We start from the raw sequence: 24047 nt of genomic DNA, 5'->3' as shown, positions 1-24047 counted from the left end.
TGTGTGGTGTCTTCCAGATTTCCAGTAGTATACAGATGTTTTTCAAAATCTCAAACCATTTCACTCCCCAGCTTTTCTTCCTAGACTTTTTTGTCATATCTTGTTTGCTCCAGCTGATATCTTTTGCCCCTGGTGGCAACAGCTGGCTCATTTGCCTTTAACTGTTTTAGATGCTTTCTCCATAGTCATTTCTCCAGTGTGAGAGAGTTATTAGCATTCTGCATTAGTCTTGCAGATCACCACTAGACAGGTCAAAACAAACAATCCCAATTGTTTGAGAACCAGCTCTGTTTTACTCTCTCTAGCACCAGGAATCCACACCAAGAATATGGGATTTCATCTTCTAAGACTGTGGCTGAGCTAGTGTCATGGATTAAATTTTGTTTGCTGAAGAGTCATATGTACAAGTCCTAACCCCTACCCAGTACCTTAGAATATGACCTCATTTGGAGACAGGGTTTTTACAGAGGCAATCAAGTTAAACTGAGGTCATTAAGCTGGAATCCCCATTAAAGGGAGATTTGGGCACAGAGTTGCATACATAGGGAAGATGATGTGTCATAGGGAGAAAATGGCCTTCTGCAAGCCCTTGAGAGAGGCCTCAAACACCTCCTTCCCTCACAGTGCTCAGTAAAAAACACTGTGCGAACACCAAACTCTTGGACTCCAGTCTTCTGAACTGCAACTGCAAACAGTAAATTTATGTCATGTAAGCCACTCAGTTTTTATAGTTGTTCTGGTAGCCCTAGCAGTTCTGTGCGGCCTGAGAGGGTGTGGTGGAGCAAGATGGAGTTAAAATGAAACGGATCTCTCCCACCAGGTTTCACTTGCCGCCTTCTCGGTCAGTCATTTGCTTGATGGTTGTCAGGTTTTGCCTCTTTTCCAGGGTTCTGATAAAATTCATTCTGATAGTTGTGGGTTTTTTTTTTTTTTTGATGTTTCTGGGGAGGGCTGGCACTCTGGGAGTTTCCTGTCATACCTCTTTTCCTGAACAAGGTTTGCTTCAGTGATATTTTGCAGTGTATGAGTTCCTTGACTTCTGTAGCATTTGACTTCATTGCCTGTGCTCCTCTGAAGTCTACTGTAGGCTCCTGTGACTCCACGTAGCCCCTTCCTACCTGTCTAATGATAGTGATAGCTCCTTTATGGAGTCTTGACTTGGTAGAAATATATAACTGCATTAAAAGCTGTAACAAATGACCACAAATGTAGTGGCTTAAGCCAACACAGATTTATCCTCTTAGAGTTCTTGGAAGTCAGAAGTCTGAGATTAACCTTATGGGTCTAAAATCAAGGCAGTGGCAAGATTGGTATCTTCTGAAGGCTCTGAGGGGGAAAGTCTCTGGCTTTTTTTTTTTTTTTTTAAAGCTATCTGGCAACTTCCTTCGTTTTCAAAGTGCATTACTTCAGTCTCCACTTTGTCTTTACATTGCCTTCTCTTCTGTAGTCCAGGCTCTGTCTGAAGGCTTGTTAGGATGCTTGTGATTAAGCTCCAGGCCTGATCTGGATCATCCAGGAAAATTTCCTCTTTTCGATTCTTAGCTTAATCCTATCTGTAAAGTCTCTCTGGCCATATATGGTAGTGTTCACAGGTTCCAGGGATTAGGCCATGAATATTTCTGGGGCCATTAAATCAGTCCACTACTGCGTTTTCATCCCTGACTCACTGTTCCTTTCTATTTGTATATGTACATTGATTTGTTGTTCTATTTGTGTAGGTAGACAGAACTGTATGTATATATCGTAAAATAATAATGTATTTTTGTTTTATATGATTTTTAGAATTATGAAGGCTCTCTTATTTGCTATGTATGTTCCTGCAGCTCTGTTTAAAATTTATTTTTAATTTCTTTTAAAAGATTTTATTTCAGAGAGAACAAACGGGGGAGGGGGGGAAGAGAGGGAGGGGAAAGAATCTTAAGCACACTGTGCTGAGCAGAGCCCAATGTGGAGTTCAATCCTTTGACCCCGAAATCATAACCTGAACCAAAATCTAAGACCGGATGCTTAACTGACTGAGCCACCCTGGCACCCCTGTATTTAAAATTTAGTATTTCATTTAAGATCTGTCCAGATTGGTTAATACTTGATCTTTTTAATATCCTGTTATACAAGTGTAATTTTTTTTTGGATTTGAATTATGACTTTATTTACCATATCAATAATTTATTCTGGTAATAAATTAGTATGTACAGCAATCAAAAGTGTTGGGTGCTTTCCAAGAAAACAGCTTCTGAACGTGTACACTAAAATATATGTAGAATCATTTAAATAGGCAATTTTATTTTCAAACTCAGAAGTGTGGAAACATCAAGATACTGAAGAAGCATGGAGTCTCTTTCTCTAATAGTTCATGATTTAGTTTTGAGTCTATGTAAAGGTTTTAATCACCATTTCAGCTCCTGCAAGCTACAAAGCCTGAAATTATAATATTCACAGTTTATACAAAGTTAGTAAGAGTCAGAGAGCCTGGATTACAGATCAGTTCTCAGAGGTCTGAAATGTCTGTTAAGGTACACAAGGCACATAATACACACAGAACTCTACTCATATCTGAAAGATCCTGGTTTTACTTTCTGCTTAACAACTTTGGGGTATATCTCCAACAGTGCAATTGCTGGGTCGTAGGGCAGGTCTATTTCTAACTCTTTGAGGAACCTCCACACAGTTTTCCAGAGTGGCTGCACCAGTTCACATTCCCACCAACAGCGTAAGAGGGTTCCCTTTTCTCCGCATCCTCTCCAACATTTGTGGTTTCCTGCCTTGTTAATTTTCTCCATTCTCACTGGTGTGAGGTGGTATCTCACTGCAGTTTTGATTTGTATTTCCCTGATGGCAGGTGATGCAGAGCATTTGCTCATACGCCTGTTGGCCATGTCCATGTCTTCCTCTGTGAGATTTCTGTTCATGTCTTTTGCCCATTTCATGATTGGATTGTTTGTTTCTTTGGTGTTGAGTTTGATAAGTACTTTATATATCTTGGAAACTAGCCCTTTATCTGATATGTCATTTGCAAATATCTTCTCCCATTCTGTAGGTTGTCTTTTAGTTTTGTTGACTGTATCCTTTGCTGTGCAAAAGCTTCTTATCTTGATGAAGTCCCAATAGTTCATTTTTGCTTTTGTTTCTTTTGCCTTCGTGGATGTATCTTGCAAGAAGTTACTGTGGCCGAGTTCAAAAAGGGTGTTGCCTGTGTTCTCCTCTAGGATTTTGATGGACTCTTGTCTCACGTTTAGATCTTTCATCCATTTTGAGTTTATCTTTGTGTCTGGTGCAAGAGAGTGGTCTAGTTTCATTCTTCTGCATGTGGATGTCCAATTTCCCCAGCACCATTTATTGAAGAGACTGTCTTTCTTCCAGTGGATAGTCTTTCCTCTTTTATGAATATTAGTTGACCATAAAGTTCAGGGTCCACTTCTGGGTTCTCTATTCTGTTCCATTGATCTATGTGTCTGTATTTGTGCCAGTACCACACTGTCTTGATGACCACAGCTTTGTAGTACAACCTGAAATCTGGCATTGTGATGTCCCCAGATATGGTTTTCTTTTTTAAAAATCCCCTGACGGGATCCCTGGGTGGTGCAGCGGTTTGGCGCCTGCCTTTGGCCCAGGGTGCGATCCTGGAGACCCAGGATCGAATCCCACATCGGGCTCCCGGTGCAAGGAGCCTGCTTCTCCCTCTGCCTATGTCTCTGCCTCTCTCTCTCTCTATCTCTCTCTCTCTCTCTGTGCGTGTGTGTGTGTGACTATCATAAATAAATAAAAAAAATTAAAAAAATAAAATAAAATTCCCCTGGCTATTCGGGGTCTTTTCTGATTCCACACAAATTTTAAAATAATTTGTTCTAACTCTCTGAAGAAAGTCCATGGTATTTTGATAGGGATTGCATTAAACGTGTAAATTGCCCTGGGTAACATTGACATTTTCACAATATTAATTCTGCCAATCCATGAGCATGGAATATTTTTCCATCTCTTTGTGTCTTCCTCAATTTCTTTCAGAAGTGTTCTATAGTTTTTAGGGTATAGATCCTTTACCTCTTTGGTTAGGTTTATTCCTAGGTATCTTATGCTTTTGGGTGCAATTGTAAATGGGATTGACTCCTTAATTTCTCTTTCTTTAGTCTCATTGTTAGTGTATAGAAATGCCACTGATTTCTGGGCATTGATTTTGTATCCTACCATGCTACCAAATTGCTGTATGAGTTCTAGCAATCTTGGGGTGGAGGCTTTTGGGTTTTCTATGTAGAGTATCATGTCATCGGCGAAGAGGGAGAGTTTGACTTCTTCTTTGCCAATTTGAATGCCTTTAATGTCTTTTTGTTGTCTGATTGCTGAGGCTAGGACTTCCAGTACTATGTTGAAAAGCAGTGGTGAGAGTGGACATCCCTGTCCTTTTCCTGATCTTAGGGGAAAGGCTCCCAGTGCTTCCCCATTGAGAATGATATTTGCTGTGGGCGTTCTGTAGATGGCTTTTAAGATGTTGAGGAAAGTTCCCTCTATGCCTACACTCTGAAGAGTTTTGATCAGGAATGGATGCTGTATTTTGTCAAATGCTTTCTCTGCATCTAATGAGAGGATCATATGGTTCTTGACTTTTCTCTTGCTGATATGATGAATCACATTGATTGTTTTACGAGTGTTGAACCAGCCTTGTGTCCCGGGAATAAATCCTACTTGGTCATGATGAATAATTTTCTTAATGTACTTTTGGATCCTATTGGCTAGTATCTTGTTGAGAATTTTTGCATCCATGTTCATCAGGGATATTGATCTGCAATTCTCCTTTTTGGTGGGGTCTTTGTCTGGTTTTGGAATTAAGGTAATGCTGGCCTCATAGAACGAATTTGCAAGTACTCCATCTCTTTCTATCTTTCCAAACAGATTTAGGAGAATAGGTATGGTTTATTCTTTAAACGTTTGATAGAATTCCCCAGGGAAGCCATCTGGCCCTGGACTTTTGTGTCTTGGGAGGTTTTTGATGACTGCTTCAATTTCCTCCCTGGTTATTGGCCTGTTCAGATTTTCTATTTCTTCCTATTCCAGTTTTGGTAGTATGTGGCTTTCCAGGAATGCATCCATTTCTTCTAGATTGCCTAATTTATTGGCGTAGAGCTGTTCATAATATGTTTTTAAAATCATTTGTGTTTCCTTGTTGTTGGTATTGGTATCTCCTTTCTCATTCATGATTTTAAATTTTTTTTTTAATTTTTATTTATTTATGATAGTCACAGAGAGAGAGAGAGAGAGAGAGAGAGAGAGGCAGAGACACAGGCAGAGGGAGAAGCAGGCTCCATGCACCAGAAGCCCGATGTGGGATTCGATCCCGGGTCTCCAGGATCGCGCCCTGGGCCAAAGGCAGGCGCTAAACCGCTGCGCCACCCAGGGATCCCTCATTCATGATTTTATTAATTTGAGTCTTCTCTCTCTTCTTTTACATGAGGCTGGCTAATGGTTTATCTATCTTATTAATTCTTTCAAAGAACCAACTCCTGGTTCTGTTGATCTGTTCCACAGTTCTGTCTCGATTTCATTGAGTTCTGCTTGAATCTTTATCTCTCTTCTTCTGCTGGGTGTAGGATCTCTTTGCTGTTTTTTCTCTAACTCCTGTATGTATAAGGTTAGCTTTTGTATTTGAGTTCTTTCTAGTTTTTGAATGGATGCTTGTATTGCGATGTATTTCGCCCTTAGGACTGCTTTTGCTGCATCCCAAAAATTTTGAATGGTTGTATCTTCATTCTCATTAGTTTCCATGAATCTTTTTAATTCTTCTCTAATTTCCTGGTTGACCCTTTCATCTTTTAGCAGGATGGTCCTTAACCTCCACGTGTTTGAGGTCCTTCCAAACTTCTTGTTGTGATTTAGTTCTAATTTCAAGGCATTATGGTCTTAGAATATGCAGGGGATGATCCCAATCTTTTGGTATCGGTTCAGTCCTGATTTGTGACCCAGTATGTGGTCTATTCTGGAGAAAGTTCCATGTGCACTTGAGAAGAATGTGTATTCAGTTGAGTTTGGATGTAAAGTTCTGTAGATATCTGTGAAATCCAAGTGGTCCAGTGTATCATTTAAAGCTTTCGTTTCTTTGGAGATGTTGTGCTTAGAAGACCTATCTAGTATAGAAAGAGCTAGATTAAAGTCACCAAGTATAAGTGTATTTTTATCTAAGTATATCCTCACTTTGGTTATTAATTGTTTTAAATATTTGGCAGCTCCCACATTCGGGGTATATATTGAGGATTGTTAAGTCCTCTTGTTGGATAGATCCTTTAAGTATGATATAGTGTCCCTCTTCATCTCTCACTACAGTCTTCAGGGTAAATTTTAGTTTATCTGATATAAGGATGGCTACCCCTGCTTTCTTTTGAGGACCATTTGAATGGTAAATGGTTCTCCAACCTTTTATTTTCAGGCTGTAGGTGTCCTTCTGTCTAAAATGAGTCTCTTGTAGACAGCAAATAGATGGGTCTTGCTTTTTTATCCAGTCTGAAACCCTGCGCCTTTTGATGGGGTCATTAAGCCCGTTCATGTTCAGAGTTACTATTGAAAGATATGAGTTTAGTGTCATCATGATATCTATTCAGTCCTTGTTTTTGTGGACTGTTCCACTGAACTTCTTCTTAAAGGGGAATTTTAAGAGTCCCCCTTAGAATTTCTGGCAAAGCTGGTTTGGAGGTCACATATTCTTTCAGTTCCTGCCTGTCTTGGAAACTCTTTATCTCTCCTTCCCTTTTGAATGAGAGCCTTGCGGGGTAAAGTATTCTTGGTTGCATGTTCTTCTCATTTAGGCCTCTGAATATATTCTGCCAGCCCTCTCTGGCCTGCCAGGTCTCTGTGGAGAGGTCTGCTGTTACCCTAATACTCCTCCCCATAAAAGTCAGGGACTTTTTTTCTCTTGCTGCTTTAAGGATCTTCTCCTTATCTTTGGAATTTGCAAGCTTCACTATTAAATGTCGAGGTGTTGAACGGTTTTTATTGATTTTAGGGGGGAATCTCTGTATTTCCTGGATCTGAATGCCTGTTTCCCTTCCCAGATTAGGAAAGTTTTCAGCTATGATTTGTTCAAATACATATTCTGGCCCTCTGGCCCTTTCGGCGCCCTTGGGAACCCCAATTAAACATAGGTTTTTCTTCCTCATGCTGTTGTTTATTTCCCTTAATCTCTCTTCATGGTCTTTTAATTTTTTGTCTCTTTTTTTCACTCAGTTTCCCTCTTTGCCATCAACTTGTCTTCTATGTCACTCACTCATTCTTCCACCTCGTTAACCCTTGTTGTTAGGACTTCTAGTTTGGATTGCATCTCATTCAATTGATTTTTAATTTCTGCCTGATTAGATCTAAATTCTGCAGTCATGAAGTTTCTTGAGTCCTTTATGATTTTTTGTAGAGCCACCAGTAGCTGTATAATAGTGCTTCTGAATTGGCTTTCTGACATTGAATTGTAATCCAGATTTTGTAACTCTGTGGGAGAGCGGACTGTTTCTGATTCTTTCTTTTGAGGTGAGGTTTCCTTTTAGTCATTTTGCTCAGTGCAGAGTGGCCAAAAACAAGTTGTATTGGGAAAAGGAGAAAAAGAGAGGAGAGAAAGAAGGAAAGAAAAGACAAAAAGAAAAAGGGAAGAAAAAAAGAGAAGAAAAAGTGAAAGAAAAAGAAAGAAAGGAAAATACAGGTGGGGTAAGCCAACAGAAATCAACAAGCAAAAAAAAAAAAAAAAAAAAAAAAAACCGAAAAAGAAAAGAAAAGAAAAAACCACGGGGGAGTATCTTCTGATTCTGTATACTTTAAGTCCCTTGACTTCCCCTGGAACTTGTCCGTCTAGCTCGTCTTCTGGGCGAGGGGCCTGTTGTGCTGATTTTCAGGTGTTAGCGCTTGGGGGAGCTGCTCTGCCCCTGCCTGGTGCAGGGCTCAGTGGGGGTTGTTTACCCCGTGAGGCCCCAGGAGGAACAGCCCCAGTGGCAGGGCCAGCTCTGCAGCCCTGGAGTCAGCTCCCGCAGTAACTCCGCGGCTCTCCATCTGCAGGGCCTGGAGGCTCCGGGGCGGGGTCGCTGATCTGCTCAGCTGGGGCAGGAGCGTCCTCGCTGTCCTGGGCCCTCCCGGCCTCTGCCTGTCCCGGGGGAGGCCGGATCCTGGGCTGTGTCCCGGCGCCCTGTGCTCCGGGGCCTGCACTGTTGTATTCGCGCTCCAGCCCCTGCACTGTTGTATTCGCGCTCCAGCCCCGCAGCCCCCTCCGCGGAGCCGCCGCCCGAGCCCCTCCGAGCTGCTCCGGGTCCCGCCGTGCGCGCTGCAGCCCTTAGGGAGCTTGGCGCACTCTCCCGGGGCGCAGGTGCCTGTTAGTGTCCCCGGGAGCCCGAGGGCATCCCCGCCCTCCTGGGTCCTGCTCTAACTCCCTGCGGGCCTCTTTCCGCCCAGGAAGGTTGGTGCAGCTCCTGCTTCTCCGGGACGGGGCTCTCCTGTCCTGGGGACACTCGCCCCGGCCTCAGCCCGGCTCCTCGCGGGCCCCTCCCCCTTGGAGGCCTTTTGTTTCTTTATTTCTTTTTCCCCGTCTTCCTACCTTGATAGACGCGCGAACTCTTCTCACTGGAGCATTCCAGCTGGTCCCTCAGGCCGAATTCATTGGTTTTCAGGATGATTTGAAGGTTATCCAGGTAATTTGGTGGGGACAGGTGATTTGGGGACCCTACACTTCTGCCATCTTGCCCCTCCCTCTACATCTTTTATCTTCATGTTTCTGTCTCATTAGATGAAACTGGTTCATAGAGTCTACCTTTCTTTTCTGGATTGCATCAGACTGTTCCTCTCCGCACATGCTAGGGAAGTCAGACCCTCCATGGGCCCAGTTCAGCCTCTTGGGCTTGTAGTTTTTGGGAAGTCAGCTCAGCGCTTGTGTTCCTTTCTTTGGAGCTGCAGAAGTGCCAACCCCAGCGACCTGACTGTGATGACCAAAAGAGCCAGCCATTGCTAAGGCTACTCTGGCTAGGAAGAAAGGCACATTTTGATTGATTTATAGACTGAGTCCAGTACATATGCAAAACATTTGTTCATAATGAATTACCATATTAGCCTAAGACTCTATGACTCTATTCCCTCTTCCAGATAAACCTTTTGCAGTGTGCTGTTCCTTAAAAAGCTGACATCCTTTCAGTCTGAGTAATTGAAAAGGAACCAGCACAAAATGCATACAAAACTGTTCCAAGAAAAAAGGGGTGAAAAAAATTGGGAAGAAAGCTAGTTGGTGATTGAATTGTCATCTGATCAAAGCAGTAATAAAGTAGATAATTAATGTGACCAAATATTAAACCATGAATTTCAAAAGGGTGAACTAATTGAATTATTAATTAACTAATTATCTCTTTGATAATAATTGTGGGGTGTCATACTCAGACAAGAATTGGAACAGAAAATAAAATCACAGTAAGGAAAGCAAATTAGAGGAATCCCAAGGAAGAATAGGTACTTTCAAAATTCTGTACAGAAAGACATGAGAAATATAAGCAAGAAGAAAATGAAATCAATTTTGAAGATTACATTAAAAAAAGAGTTGACATAAATACATACATACAATTCATTCTCCAAAATAGAAAGGAAAAGAAATAGAACAAGTATTTAAAATATTTCAGTAATGCTTTTTTTTGGGGAAGAGTTGTATAATTGAGTCTACATATCCCTAAAATAGCCAATCCTCATCAACATTAGTATATATTCTAATAAAGGGACTAGGTTTCAAAACAAAGTCATTTTGACAACCAGCCAATATAAGAGGAAGTCCTAACTAGCCTCATACTTTTCCATAGTAAAATCTATAGCTAAGAGTCAGTGAAGCAGTTTCTACAAAATCCTCAAGGTGTCACATTGAGAATATTATGCCCAGTTAAGATATTTTTTAACAAAGACAGCAAATATTTTTTGAATAGACAAGAACTGTAGGATCTTTGTGCCTAGAAGTCTCTATTAGAGTAGTGAATATCAGGTAACCAAGGAATGACATAAAAAAGCATGGTTAGAAGACTGGTGGTGGGCTCTGAATTTAACTGAAGTCCAATTTTATTTTATAATGTTTTTTAAAGATTTATTTGAGAAAGAGAGCGAGCAAGCATGGTGGGGAGAGGCAGAGGGAGAGGGAGAGAAAAGCAAGCAGATGCTGAGCATGGAGCCTGATGGGGGGCTTGATCTCGCAATCCTGAGATCATGACCCAAGCTGAAACCAAGAGTCCACCTTGGTGCCCCCAAAGAATTAATTTTAAAGCAAGTGTGGGAGCTAGATGACAGAAAAGATTGTACCAGTTATAAATCTGGGCAACACAGAAAGGCTGTGTATCTATGTATTTAAGAAGAGGCTAAAAACAAATTGAGAGGAAAGAAGGTATATGAATACATTATTCTTTTATAAAATGATGTGTGTATTCCTACAAAAAAAAATCTGCTGCTCCCTATAAATTAGTGTACTGAAAATGACAGGGTTAATGGAAAAATGGGGTTGGGGATACAATGCTCAAAAGCTTTGTCAGTGATACAATGAAAGGCAGCATTGAAGTCTCCAGGTATAACTTTGTATTTATTTCTCCTTTCATTCCTATTGGTTTTTGCTTTATCAATTTAAAGAATTTTTAAGTGTATAAGTATTAGAATCTTTATGTCCTCTTGATGAGTTTACTCCTTTATGATGATGTCTCTATTGCTGGTAGAACTTTTTGTTCTGAACCCTACTTTGATATTAATACAGCCACTCTGCAAATCCTAGCTAAGCCATTTATTAGCTTAGCAAATCACTTAACCTCTATGAGCCTCTGTTTCCTCACTATAAATTTAGATAATGCCTTTGTCACAGTATTTGTGAGCATCAGACGAGGCAATATACAAATACACAGTACATATATGTGTATATTTGCAAGGCATGTGTACAAATACATGCCTTGCTAAAATAGGCAGTCAGGAAGTTTATACTTATAATTAATATTTAACTGATGCCCTCCTAAAAGCTCAGGATACCTCAATGAACAAGAAAGCCAAGGATTTTGCTTTTGTGGAGCTTAGATTCAGGAGGGAGGTATAGACGTAAGGACCACAGAGGAAGAAGTAGACAATAAACAAGGATGCAAATAAATTAATTGTATAATTTCAAATCATGCTGAATGCTATGAAGGATTTTAAAGACAAGAAAATAAGATGATGTGATAGAGGATATTGAGAATAAGTGGACCGTTTCAGCCAAGGATAGCCTCTTCAGAATTGTATTTGAAAAGGTGCTAAATTATATGAAAAATATTGATAGCAAAGATCTATAAGAAGAGCATTCCTCAGACACGCAGGAATGCCCCGGGCAGGTGCACACTTAATCAGTTCAATCAGTAGCAAGATGGCTAGTGTATTTCTACAAGAACAGTGAGCAAGTTTGAAATAAGGTCGGAGGAATCGGCATAAACTTGTTCTTACAGTTCTAGGCCATTCTGAAAAATCTAAATTTCATTAAAAAAAAATAGGGGTCCATTGTAGTTTTTAGTAATGAGAGTATAATAAAGCAAAGAAAAAACAAATCTTTCATCTTTGCCCACAATTCCACTTACACAGCTCCTAAGACCCTTGGAGTTTCTGGTGTGAAGAGTGTCTTTTGTACTGACATGACACTAGATCACTTCAGCATTGGGGGTTGCCATCACCAGAGGCCAGTGATTTAATCAAGCCTAGGTAATGAAACCTCTATAAGAGCCTCTAAGCAACAGAGTTTGGGGAGCTTCGAGTGGTGTGCCCCAGAGATGGTATGGCAATTCCACATACCACACACATCCCCAAACCTTACTCATATGCCTCTTCTGTTTGGCTACTCCAGAGTTGAATCCTTTAGAGCAAACTATATAAGTAAATTGTTTTTCTAAGTTCTGTGAGCTGTTCTAGTGAATTATCAAATCTGGAGGTAGGATAAATAGTTACAGGAACCCGCAGTGTAGTCAGAAGTACTAGAGGCAAAAAAAAGAAAAAACGTATATAGTACCTGTAACTAGCTAGCTTGCTTGCTTGCTTTCTAAAGATTTTATTTATTTATTCATGAGAGACACACAGAGGAAGGCAGAGACAAAGAGAGAAGCAGGCTCCTCATGGGGAGCCTGATGTGTGGGACTTGATCCCCAGACCCAGGATCATACCCTGAGTCGAAGGCAGACACTCAACCGCTGAGCCACCCAGGTGTCCCAGTACCTTTAGCTTTCTTATAATGTTTACATGATATATCTTCTTCCATCTCTTTATTTTTAACCTACTTATATTTATAATGGATTTCCTATAGATAGCACATAGTTGGGTCTTTTTTAAACTAATGTGAAAACCTCTACTTTTTAAAGGGAATATTTTAGCCACTTATATGGTTGCCTTATGGCCTACAATATCTTCAGTTTATCACAGTCTGATTTCAAATGATGTTGTACTATTTAATATGCAGCTGTGCAATGTTTTAACAATATACCTCTGTTCCTCTCTCCCTTTCTGTGATATTTTACATCAAACCCCACAAAGTAGGGCAGCCCTGGTGGTGCAGTGGTTTAGTGCTGCCTGCAGCCCAGGGCGTGATCCTGGAGACCCGGGATCGAGTCCCACGTTGGGCTCCCTGCATGGAGCCTGCTTCTCCCTCTGCCTGTGTCTCTGCCTCTCTCTCTCTGTGTCTCTATGAATAAGTAAATAAAATCTTAAAAAACAACCCCACAAAGTAGCAGCTCTTTCTGCCCACAGGTCTTCATTTGTGCAACATATTTTCTCCTGTTACAGAAATCTGAATTGACACTCTTTTTTCTGTCCATCCTTGATTTACCTCAGTGTTTTCTGGCTTACATACCTACTTACTTTTCTGATTTTTAAATCTTTGTTCTTCTGTGTTTAATATTCTATTTTTTCTTGTTACCTTCAAAATTTTCTTTTCATCTCTGGTTTTTGGCGATTCAACTCTGATATTTCATTGTTTACCTTTGATTTATTTTAGGGGATGTCCTAGGTACTTTTCTTGTTGTTTGCTCAGTTTCCTAAATGCGTGGTTTGATGTTTCATCCTTTATTTTTTCCTGAGACTACAGTTACTTATGTGTGGCTATGTTTGGCACTGTTCCTAGGTTTTGGCTGTATCATGTCAGGAGAATTTCCTCAGTGTCTGTGCTCCATATTCAGCTTTTGGCTCCCCATCTAAGCCTGTGTCACAGACAGTTTATCTCTCTGCTCCTATTTCTCTTCCAGAAATTATTGAGCTCATGCTGTTTCATTGAAAATAAAACCAGACACCAGCTAACAGTGATAGATACACATTTTATTCAGTAGTTATTGGAATAGGAGGCAAGACATTTCAGAAAGACTCAGCTCAACTCCAAACACTGCTAAGACAGCCAGGGATTTACAGCCAGTGGGTAAGATGGGGGCATCACTGGATAGAAGATCACTAAGAAAAATATCAACAATAGGGACCAGGCACTCATACATTAGGGGTGGGGTGTAAGGAACCTGATCAGATATCAAGGGTGAGGGGATTATCACTAGACTGACTTAAATGGATTCCTGCTAAAACTGAGCTCAGCCTGGACAGACCTAGAAGGCTTCATCAAGGCCTGGTTGAGAATAGGGTTCAGAGGAGCCTACCAAGGGTTAATCAGTGGGAGAGGTCTTGTCAGACTGTATGATAAAATTTGGGTTGATAATGATATAAATTATAGAATCCATACCTTTTATTGTATAATTTCATTGTAAAATTCTAATGGAGATACTACAAGAAAAGAGAAAAATGAAATCCCAGAGAGTGCTTGAGATGAGAGAAGGAGCAGTAAGTGATAAGAAATGAAAAAACTTACATTTAAATCTGAAACAATAGATGTATAAAATGATTATGATACCTAGTATGTAGGGCTAAAAAAAACCCATGAGACACAAAGCAATAACTGCATATAAATGAGGTGAGAGGTGATCAAATTGAGTTTGATACTTCTGCTATTCAGAAAAAGAGGTTTAAGACACTGAATTATTTCCGATTTTAAGTTAAAAATTCATGGTATGATATAAAAGCCATCTAAAACTGAGAAACAGGTATGCATGATTCCTAAAATAAGAGCAAATGGGAAAGATATGAAGTTATTTCAAAAGGAAGGAAGAAAAGTACAATAGAATTGATAGTAAAACTGACAAATATAAAGTACCAAGTGAAATGTAAGAGATGACTTGATATATTTCAGTAATCCCCATAAATGGAAACAGACTAAATTTGCCTGTTAAAATACAAATTGTCAAATCAGATCTTGAAATTACAATAATACCTTGCTATATCTAAGATAATAGGTTTTCATTTATTCTGATAACTACATATTTAAATTTTCAGCATTGTTTCTCTACTTAACATTCAGTGTTATACCTGTTACATACAGAATATACAGGATATCCTGATCCCATCAGAGTGTATGTAGCAAGCAGTAATATCAAAATTAGCACTCACAAATCATAAATTTATTGTTTCATTTGTTACCTTCTATGAGTCTTCTTTTCTTTTTATTTTTTAAATTTTTTTAATTTTTTTGTTTTTTTTAATAAATTTATTTTTTATTGGTGTTCAATTTGCCAACATACAGAATAACACCCAGTGCTCATCCCGTCAAGTGCCCCTCACAGTGCCCGTCACCCATTCACCCCCACCCCCCCGCCCTCCTCCCCTTCCACCATCCCTAGTTCATTTCCCAGAGTCAGGAGTCTTTATGTTCTGTCTCCCTTTCTGATATTTCCCACACATTTCTTCTCCCTTCCCTTATGTTCCCTTTCACTATTATTTATATTCCCCAAATGAATGAGAACATACACTGTTTGTCCTTCTCCGATTGACTTACTTCACTCAGCATAATACCCTCCAGTTCCATCCATGTTGAAGCAAATGGTGGGTATTTGTCATTTCTGATGGCTGAGGAATATTCCATTTTATACATAAACCACATCTTCTTTATCCATTCATCTTTTGATGGACACCGATGCTCCTTCCACAGTTTGGCTATTGTGGACATTGCTGCTAGGAACATCGGGGTGCAGCTGTCCCGGCGTTTCATTGCATCTGTATCTTTGGGGTAAATCCCCAACAGTGCAATTGCTGGGTCGTAGGGCAGGTCTATTTTTAACTCTTTGAGGAACCTCCACACAGTTTTCCAGAGTGGCTGCACCAGTTCACATTCCCACCAACAGTGTAAGAGGGTTCCCTTTTCTCCACATCCTCTCCAACATTTGTGGTTTCCTGCCTTGTCAATTTTCCCCATTCTCACTGGTGTGAGGTGGTATCTCATTGTGGTTTTGATTTGTATTTTCCTGATGGCAAGTGTTGCAGAGCATTTTATCATGTGCATGTTGGCATGTCTATGTCTTCCTCTTGGAGATTTCTGTTCATGTCTTTTGCCCATTTCATGATTGGATTGTTTGTTTCTTTGGCGTTGAGTTTAATAAGTTCTTTATAGATCTTGGAAACTAGCCCTTTATCTGATACGTCATTTGCAAAGAACATGGATGCAAAAATTCTCAAGAAGATACTAGCCAATAGGATCCAACAGTACATTAAGAAAATTATTCACCATGACCAAGTAGGATTTATCCCTGGGACACAAGTCTGGTTCAACGCTTGTAAAACAATGTGATTCATCATATCAGCAAGAGAAAAACCAAGAACCATATGATCCTCTCATTAGATGCAGAGAAAGCATTTGACAAAATACAGCATCCATTCCTGATCAAAACTCTTCAGAGTGTAGGGATAGAGAGCACATTCCTCAACATCTTAAAAGCCATGTACGAAAAGCCCACAGCAAATGTCATTCTCAATGGGGAAGCACTGGGAGCCTTTCCCCTAAGATCAGGAACAAGACAGGGATGTCCACTCTCACCACTGCTTTTCAACATAGTATTGGAAGTCCTAGCCTCAGCAATCAGACAACAAAAAGACATTAAAGGCATTCAAATTGGCAAAGAAGAAGTCAAACTCTCCCGCTTCGCCGATGACATGATACTCTACATAGAAAACCCAAAAGCCTCCACCCCAAGATTGCTAGAACTCATACAGCAATTTGGTAGCGTGGCAGGATACAAAATCAATGCCCAGAAATCAGTGGCATTTCTATACACTAACAATGAGACTAAAGAAAGAGAAATTAAGGAGTCAATCCCATTTACAATTGCACCCAAAAGCATAAGATACCTAGGAATAAACCTAACCAAAGAGGTAAAGGATCTATACCCTAAAAACTATAGAACACTTCTGAAAGAAATTGAGGAAGACACAAAGAGATGGAAAAATATTCCATGCTCATGGATTGGCAGAATTAATATTGTGAAAATGTCAATGTTACCCAGGGCAATTTACACGTTTAATGCAATCCCTATCAAAATACCATGGACTTTCTTCAGAGAGTTAGAACAAATTATTTTAAGATTTGTGCGGAATCAGAAAAGACCCCGAATAGCCAGGGGAATTTTAAAAAAGAAAACCGTAGCTGGGGGCATCACAATGCCAGATTTCAGGTTGTACTACAAAGCTGTGGTCATCAAGACAGTGTGGTACTGGCACAAAAACAGACACATAGATCAATGGAACAGAATAGAGAATCCAGAAGTGGACCCTGAACTTTTTTGTCAACTCATATTCGACAAAGCAGGAAAGACTATCCACTGGAAGAAAGACAGTCTCTTCAATAAATGGTGCTGGGGAAATTGGACATCCACATGCAGAAGAATGAAACTAGACCACTCTCTTGCACCAGACACAAAGATAAACTCAAAATGGATGAAAGATCTAAACGTGAGACAAGAGTCCATCAAAATCCTAGAGGAGAACACAGGCAACACCCTTTTTGAACTTGGCCACAGTAACTTCTTGCAAGATACATCCACGAAGGCAAAAGAAACAAAAGCAAAATGAACTATTGGGACTTAATCAAGATAAGAAGCTTTTGCACAGCAAATGATACAGTCAACAAAACTAAAAGACAACCTACAGGGTCTTCTTTTCTTGTAACTGAGAGTCATACTATCATTTTATTTTTCTGTCTTCCTTTCTTACTAATGTTAGAGCATTATTAGATTTTTGTAAACTTTAAAAAATTCCTTTTATATTCTTACTTTGCACTGATACTACCCACAACACTTTGACATTACTGTTTTACTGTTGATTGTTCTAATTCCTAAATGCAATTAGACTTTGTCCCCCAAAGCATCTAATTTATCATGTTCGTATCTGGAATTATATTTTACTCAATATGTAATATAGTAAATTTATGTTTTTCTCATTTAACAACTCAATTTTTTATCTTTTTATTTTTATTTTTTTATTTTATAAATTTATTTTTTATTGGTGTTCAATTTACCAACATACAGAATAACACCCAGTGCTCATCCTGACAAGTGTCCCCCTCAGTGCCCGTCACCCATTTTTTATCTTTTAAAAAATATTTTATTTACTTAGAGCAAGTGCACATGTGTGTGAGGAGGATCAGAGGAAGAGAGAAAATCTCAGGCAGATTCCATGCTGGGCATTAAAACTCGATCTCACAACTCTGAGATCACAACCTGAGCTGAAACCAACAGTCAACCATTTAACCAAGCCACCCAGGTGCCTCACTGACCCTTAAATATGACTACATCTCATTTCTGTGGCACAGAACTGGTGCTAACGTCCTATTGAATCCTTCTTCCTAAGTATTACCCACAGATATGCTTTCCTGCCATATAAGTCCACATTTCATTTCTAACATACTTGGGGATTCTTGAGAATTAATACGTGAAAAGTACATGGAACAGGGCTCGGCTCATACTGGTTACTTTTCCTGTTAACCTTTCCTGTTGTTAGTATCATTATCATTTAAAAAATTATTTATTCATGACAGAGAGAGAGAGAGAGAGAGAGAGAGGCAGAGGATGAAGCAGGCTCCGTGCAGGGAGCCTGACGTGGGACTCGATCCCAGGTCTTCAGGATCACACCCCTGCCGAAGGCAGGGGCTACCGGGCTACCCCGCTGGGCTACCGGGGCTGCCCATCATTATCATTATTTTAAAGCACATTTTAAAGTTTAAGCTCAGCTTGCCACAGGTTTTGTAAAATGTTCCTTCCTTGCTTTGTTTTACATTATCTACTACAGAATCTGATTCCTGGTAGTGTACGGATGTTGAATGAAGCTATTGTCTGAATTATAATTTCTTCAAAGAGAGCATATCTTATTATAGAACATATAATAGATATTGGATCATTACTTAATTCATTAACTGCCTCTTGGGATGACTGTGTGACTCAGTGGTTGAGCATCTGCCTTTGACTCAGGTCCTACTCCTCTTAGACTGCTGTTTAGACCTTGCATCATTAACTGACTGGTACAATTCGTATACAAATGTGTAGGGATCCCTGGGTGGCGCAGCGGTTTGGCGCCAGCCTTTGGCCCAGGGCGCGATCCTGGAGACCCGGGATCGAATCCCACGTTGGGCTCCCGGTGCATGGAGCCTGCTTCTCCCTCTGCCTATGTCTCTGCCTCTCTCTCTCTCTCTCTCTCTCTTTCTCTCTCTCTCTCTCTCTCTCTCTGACTATCATAAATAAATAAAAATTAAAAAAAAAAAAACAAATGTGTGGACACCAAAAACTACAGATGGTAGTAACACAATGACAGGAGCATCTTGGGACCAAACGTGGCATATCTAAAACTGGATGGGGGGATCCCTGGGTGGCGCAGCAGTTTGGCGCCTGCCTTTGGCCCAGGGCGCGATCCTGGGGACCCGGGATCGAATCCCACATGGGGCTCCCGGTTCATGGAGCCTGCTTCTCCCTCTGCCTGTGTCTCTGCCTCTCTCTCTCTCTCTGTGACTATCATAAATAAAAATTAAAAAAATTTTTTTTTTAAATAAAAAAATAAAAAAAATAAAAATAAAACTGGATGGCGGGGGGGTGGGGGTGGGCACCTGGGTGGCTCAGTGGTTGAGCATCTGCCTTCACCTCCGGTCGTGATCCCAGGGTCCTGGGATGGAGTCCCACGTTGGGTTCCCTGCAGGGAGCCTGCTTCTCCCTCTGCCTGTGTCTCTGCCCCTTTCTCTGTGTCTCTCATGAATAAATAAAAATCTTTAAAAAACAAACAAACAAAAAACTGTCTTTTGATGAGTAAGAGAGCCTTTATATTCATTCATTCAGAAAATACTATAAGGAATTAATTTCTAAATGCACATGTTGCGTTTTAAACCTGTGGATTCTTGTTCATAACTACAGATTTGTATAAAACCTGAACTTTGTTTTGGAAAAGCATACCACTTGTTAAGGACCATTACTTTCATATCCACTCAGATGTATTCAGAGGAAATGAGATATAAATGCTTGAGATACCATAGGTCTAGTTGGAAAAAGAAAAAAGATTATTTTAAGTTTTTAAATTTCAGCAGTTAATAGGATGTGTTTATGTTTCAAGGGATGTTATCCAACATTGTGATAGAATGATGTGTATATACAATGTGATTAATTTTAAATTTCAACGTAAGTAGGACTTGAAATGGTAGTGATGTTTATGAAGGCTTATTATGAGACAGTGTCATTTTCCCAAAGAATGAACTTGTGAGCAAGTCCAAAATGGGAATGTAAGCCAACTGAGTGAAAAGTCTTGGTTGAACTTGAATGATTTTTGGCAAATTAATAGTCTGGAATTCTAGAAAGAAGACCTTTATTATGAACTAGTTAAATACCTAATGTATATATATATATATATAGTTTTGAAAATGGGAAAAAGTTTTTTGTTGTCCCTGCCCCTGCCTGGATTATAACTGCAGTGTTTGCTCTAATTGTGCTTGGAGACAATGGGCTTTGGATAGGTTCTTAAACAGTCATCATTGTTACATTTTTCTGAGCATAAAGGTAACATGAAGGATAGCTGAGAATTCTTAGGGTAAATAAATATATCAATTGAATGTTTTAGGTTGAGGCTTCTGTGGTCATAAATCTAAATACAAACAAGAAAGGTAGCAATGTGGGAATAAAAGAAAATAAATTCTTAATACTATTGCAAAGCAAGTTTAAAATGGGGAAAAATTAGCATCTGGTGGTAGAATATCTGACAAAAGAAGCTTGAATATGCCACAACTAAAAACAACTGATGGCTTTGTTCATCTTTCAGGTAGCTTTCTCATTTTTTTGGTTTTACATTTCTTGGTAGACATTTGTATTTTTTGTTAACAGTAGCAGAGGAAAAATTAGAAGTTACATTTAGAGGACTCTATTTACAAGCCCAAAAAATCACCTTCAGAAACTTAATTTGGTATTAACAGTATACTAAATTAATGTACAACAAAAGAGAATTTTAAAAGGAGGAGAATGAACCTGGAAACATGTACAGCATAAAGAGAATTTAGCTGTACAAATATAAGTATGTGAGAAAAATTATGTAAAATCTAATCCTTTAAAATAGCAAATCATTCCTCTATTTCTTTAGGGCATTCTTCTCTACTAATCGTCATGGCCTCTCTAGTACTCTGCATTTCCCCTTCCCAGATGAGTCATTCTTTTTTTCAAAGTCTGCTTTCCTTTCTTCACTGTGCTTTATATTTATTTCTAATGTATATATTAAATTTTAAAGTATATATTTCTAAATTGCCAAGTGTAGCTGTGTGTATTCTACGTTTCTATCTTCCTTTTCCACCTTGTCAAGTTTTGACAAGGATGGGGCACATGACTATTTGGATCACTCTTATTTCACAAGACAAAGTCAGTGATGTAAAAGGGCACTTGTTTTAAGTGTAATTTCATCATAATTATGATATGGTTCATGGCTTATGGTTGGTTTTCTCATTTCTAGAAGTCTGCAAAGTTGATGCAACTAGATGCAACTAGAACAGAATCAACAGAATCAAGAAACCCAGGACAGATGTTTCTGGCAAGGTCCATTTATCAACAGCAAAACACTGACTATATACAGAGGTAATGTATTAGGAAGCATTTTTAATTTCAGTACAGACACAGTTCCTTCCATAAAAATACCCTGTAGGTGTGATTCGTATGGTATGAATTTGAAATGTATTTCAGAATTCATTATTAATAAGTTAAACTATTTAAGAAGTCTGTTGACCTCAATACATATGGGAAGTTGTTTCTTCATATTAACCATGAACAAACTCAAATGGGGAAGAAACCTTGTGAGTTCATTCAAAATGGAAAATACCTCAGTTATAATGAAGGTTTCATCACATATCAGAGAATTAAAAATATAGAGCAATCCTTTAAAAGCAATAAGGAGGGGATCCCTGGGTGGCGCAGTGGTTTGGCGCCTGCCTTTGGCCCAGGGCGCAATCCTGGAGACCCAGGATCGAATCCCACATCGGGCTCCCGGTGCATGGAGCCTGCTTCTTCCTCCGCCTGTGTCTCTGCCTCTCTCTCTCTCTGTGACTATCATAAATAAATAAATAAATAAATAATTTAAAAAAATAAAAAATAAAATAAAAGCAATAAGGAGCTCCAGGATCACGCCCTGGGCCAAAGGCAGGCGCCAATCCGCTTCACCACCCAGGGTTCCCAATAAAATATTTAAAAAAAAAAAAGCAAAAAAAAGCAATAAGGAATACAAGGAGTGTGGGAAAGATTTCCATGAGAAGGCATTTGTCATCCCATATAACTATGCTCACATAGGAGAGAGTCCTTATGAACATAATGAATCTGATAAAATACTCTGTAATAATTCAACCTTCATGGTCCATAAAATGGCACAGAGAACAGAAAACCTTTTTGAGTCTTGTGAGTATGCTAAAACTTTTGAGCAGTCAGCTCTCTTGAAACACAGAGTTCATTTAGAAGTGCAAGGTTATGAGTATATCGATAAAGTAGATAATTTCAATGGGAAATCACACTTTCCTGACAGGAAAGAGAATACTTGACTATAACAACTTGGGAGAACCATTCTGGGAGAAGTCAGTTCTTACTGTAACTTAGAGAACACACATAGGAGACAAAGCCTATGAATGTGGAAAAGCATTCTGCGAGAACTCAAAACTCACCAAACATCAGAAATTACATACAAGAGAGAAACCCTATGAATGTAAGAAATGTGAGAAATGCTTCTCTCGGAAATCTCTCCTCACTTTACATCAGAGAATCCACACAGGAGAGAAACCATACGAATGTAAGGAATGTGGGAAATACTTCTCTAGAAGTTCACACCTCATAATTCATCAGAGAACTCACAGGAGAGAAACCCTTTGAATGTAAGGAATGCAGAAAAAGCTTCTATCATAAGTCATATCTCACAGTACATCAGAGAATTCACACAGGGAAGAAGCCCTATGAATGTAATCAATGTGGAAAAACTTTCATAAGCAACTCAGTCCTCACAATACATCAGAAAATACACACAGGTGAGAAACCATATAAGTGTAATCAATGTGGGAAATTCTTCTCTAGAAACTCTACCTTACAGTACGTCTGAGAACTCACACAGGGGAGAAACCCTATGAATGTGAGATATGTGGGAAAACCTTTTGTCACAAGTCAGATGTCACTAAACATGAGAAAATTCACATAGGGGGAAAACCCTATGGATGTACTCAGTGCAGGAAAACCTTTAGTCACAACTCAGGACTAAAAGTACATCAGAGGGGATCCCTGGGTGGTGCAGCGGTTTGGCGCCTGCCTTTGGCCCAGGGCACAATCCTGGAGACCTGGATCGAATCCCACGTCAGGCTCCCGGTGCATGGAGCCTGCTTCTCCCTCTGCCTGTGTCTCTGCGTCTCTCTCTCTCTCTCTTTCTGTGTGTGACTATCATAAATAAATAAAATTTTTTAAAAAGTACATCAGAGAACTCACACGAAGGAGAAGCCATATGAATGTAGTGAGTGTGGAAAATCCTTCTCTGAGAAATCAGTCTTCACCGTAATCAGAGGATACACATGGGAAAAACCTTATGAGTGTAATGAATGTGGAAAAACCTTCTACAATAAATCAGACCTCACTAAACACCACAGAACTCACACAGGTGAGAAACCCTATGAATGTAAGGAATGTGGGAAATTCTTCTCTAGGAATTCTTACCTTCCTGTACACCAGAGAACTCACACAGGGGAGAAGCCCTATGTGTGTAAAAAATGTGGGAAGATTTTCCGCCATAAGTCAGACTATATAATACATAAACACACAGAGGGGAGAAATCATATCACTGTAATCAGTGTGGGAAAACCTTTACTTGCAGTTCGGTCCTCAGATCACATCAGAGAACTCACACAGGTGAGAAGCCCTGTGAATGTAATGAGTGTGGGAAGTCATTTTCTGAGAAATCAGTTCTCACTGTACATCAGAGAATACACACAGGGGAGAAACCTTACAAGTGTAATGAATGTGGGAAGTCCTTCTATCATAAGTCAGATCTCACTAAGTATCAGAGAACACACACAGGAGAGAAACCCTATGAATGTAATCATTGTGGGAAAACCTTCACTTGCAACTCAGGCCTCAAGGTACATCAGAGAAGACACATAAGAGAGAAACCCTATGACTGTATCTAGAGGGAGATAACCTCCAAGAAATCAGTTGTCACAGTACATTCAAAGTTATACACGGGGAAAGAACATTTGTAAATATTGCAATGAGAGAAATCTTTCTCGTGTGATTCATACCTCAAAATACACAGAAAATTCACAAAGGACATGACCCGTAAGAATGTAAAGAATGGCAAATCTTTTACCATCAGTCATCTTCCAAAATAAATAAGAGAATACTCATAGTAGAAAATACTCTGAATTTAATGAATGTTTGAAAATCTGTTGTAAATAAGAAAACTAAAAGTGACTGTAGAAGAAACCTTACTAATGCATATAGGGAAGGTGGGGAATTATTTTATTATGAAGTAGATCTTATTAAACAAGAAACTTCACTGAGGGAGACACTTGATGGGATGAGCACTGGTGCTATACTATATGTTGGCAAATTGAACTTCAATAAAAAATACACGTATATTAAAAACAAAAAACAAAGAACTTACATAGGAGACAATACTGTCAGTCAAACAGATGTATGAAAATATTCTTCCAGAATTTGGCCATAAATAACAATCAGACCACA

At 39.4% G+C, this 24047-nt stretch overlaps 1 pseudogene; it reads left to right on the top strand.

The window, feature by feature from the left end:
• The window catches only part of LOC121487306, a 49042-nt pseudogene that overhangs the window by 10367 nt on the left and 14628 nt on the right, over positions 1-24047 (top strand).

This window comes from Vulpes lagopus, chromosome 3, assembly GCF_018345385.1.
Source record: "Vulpes lagopus strain Blue_001 chromosome 3, ASM1834538v1, whole genome shotgun sequence".
NCBI classification, from domain to species: Eukaryota; Metazoa; Chordata; class Mammalia; order Carnivora; family Canidae; genus Vulpes; species Vulpes lagopus.
Note: the sequence above shows the minus strand (reverse complement) of the source record. Positions and strands in the feature narration are given on the sequence as shown.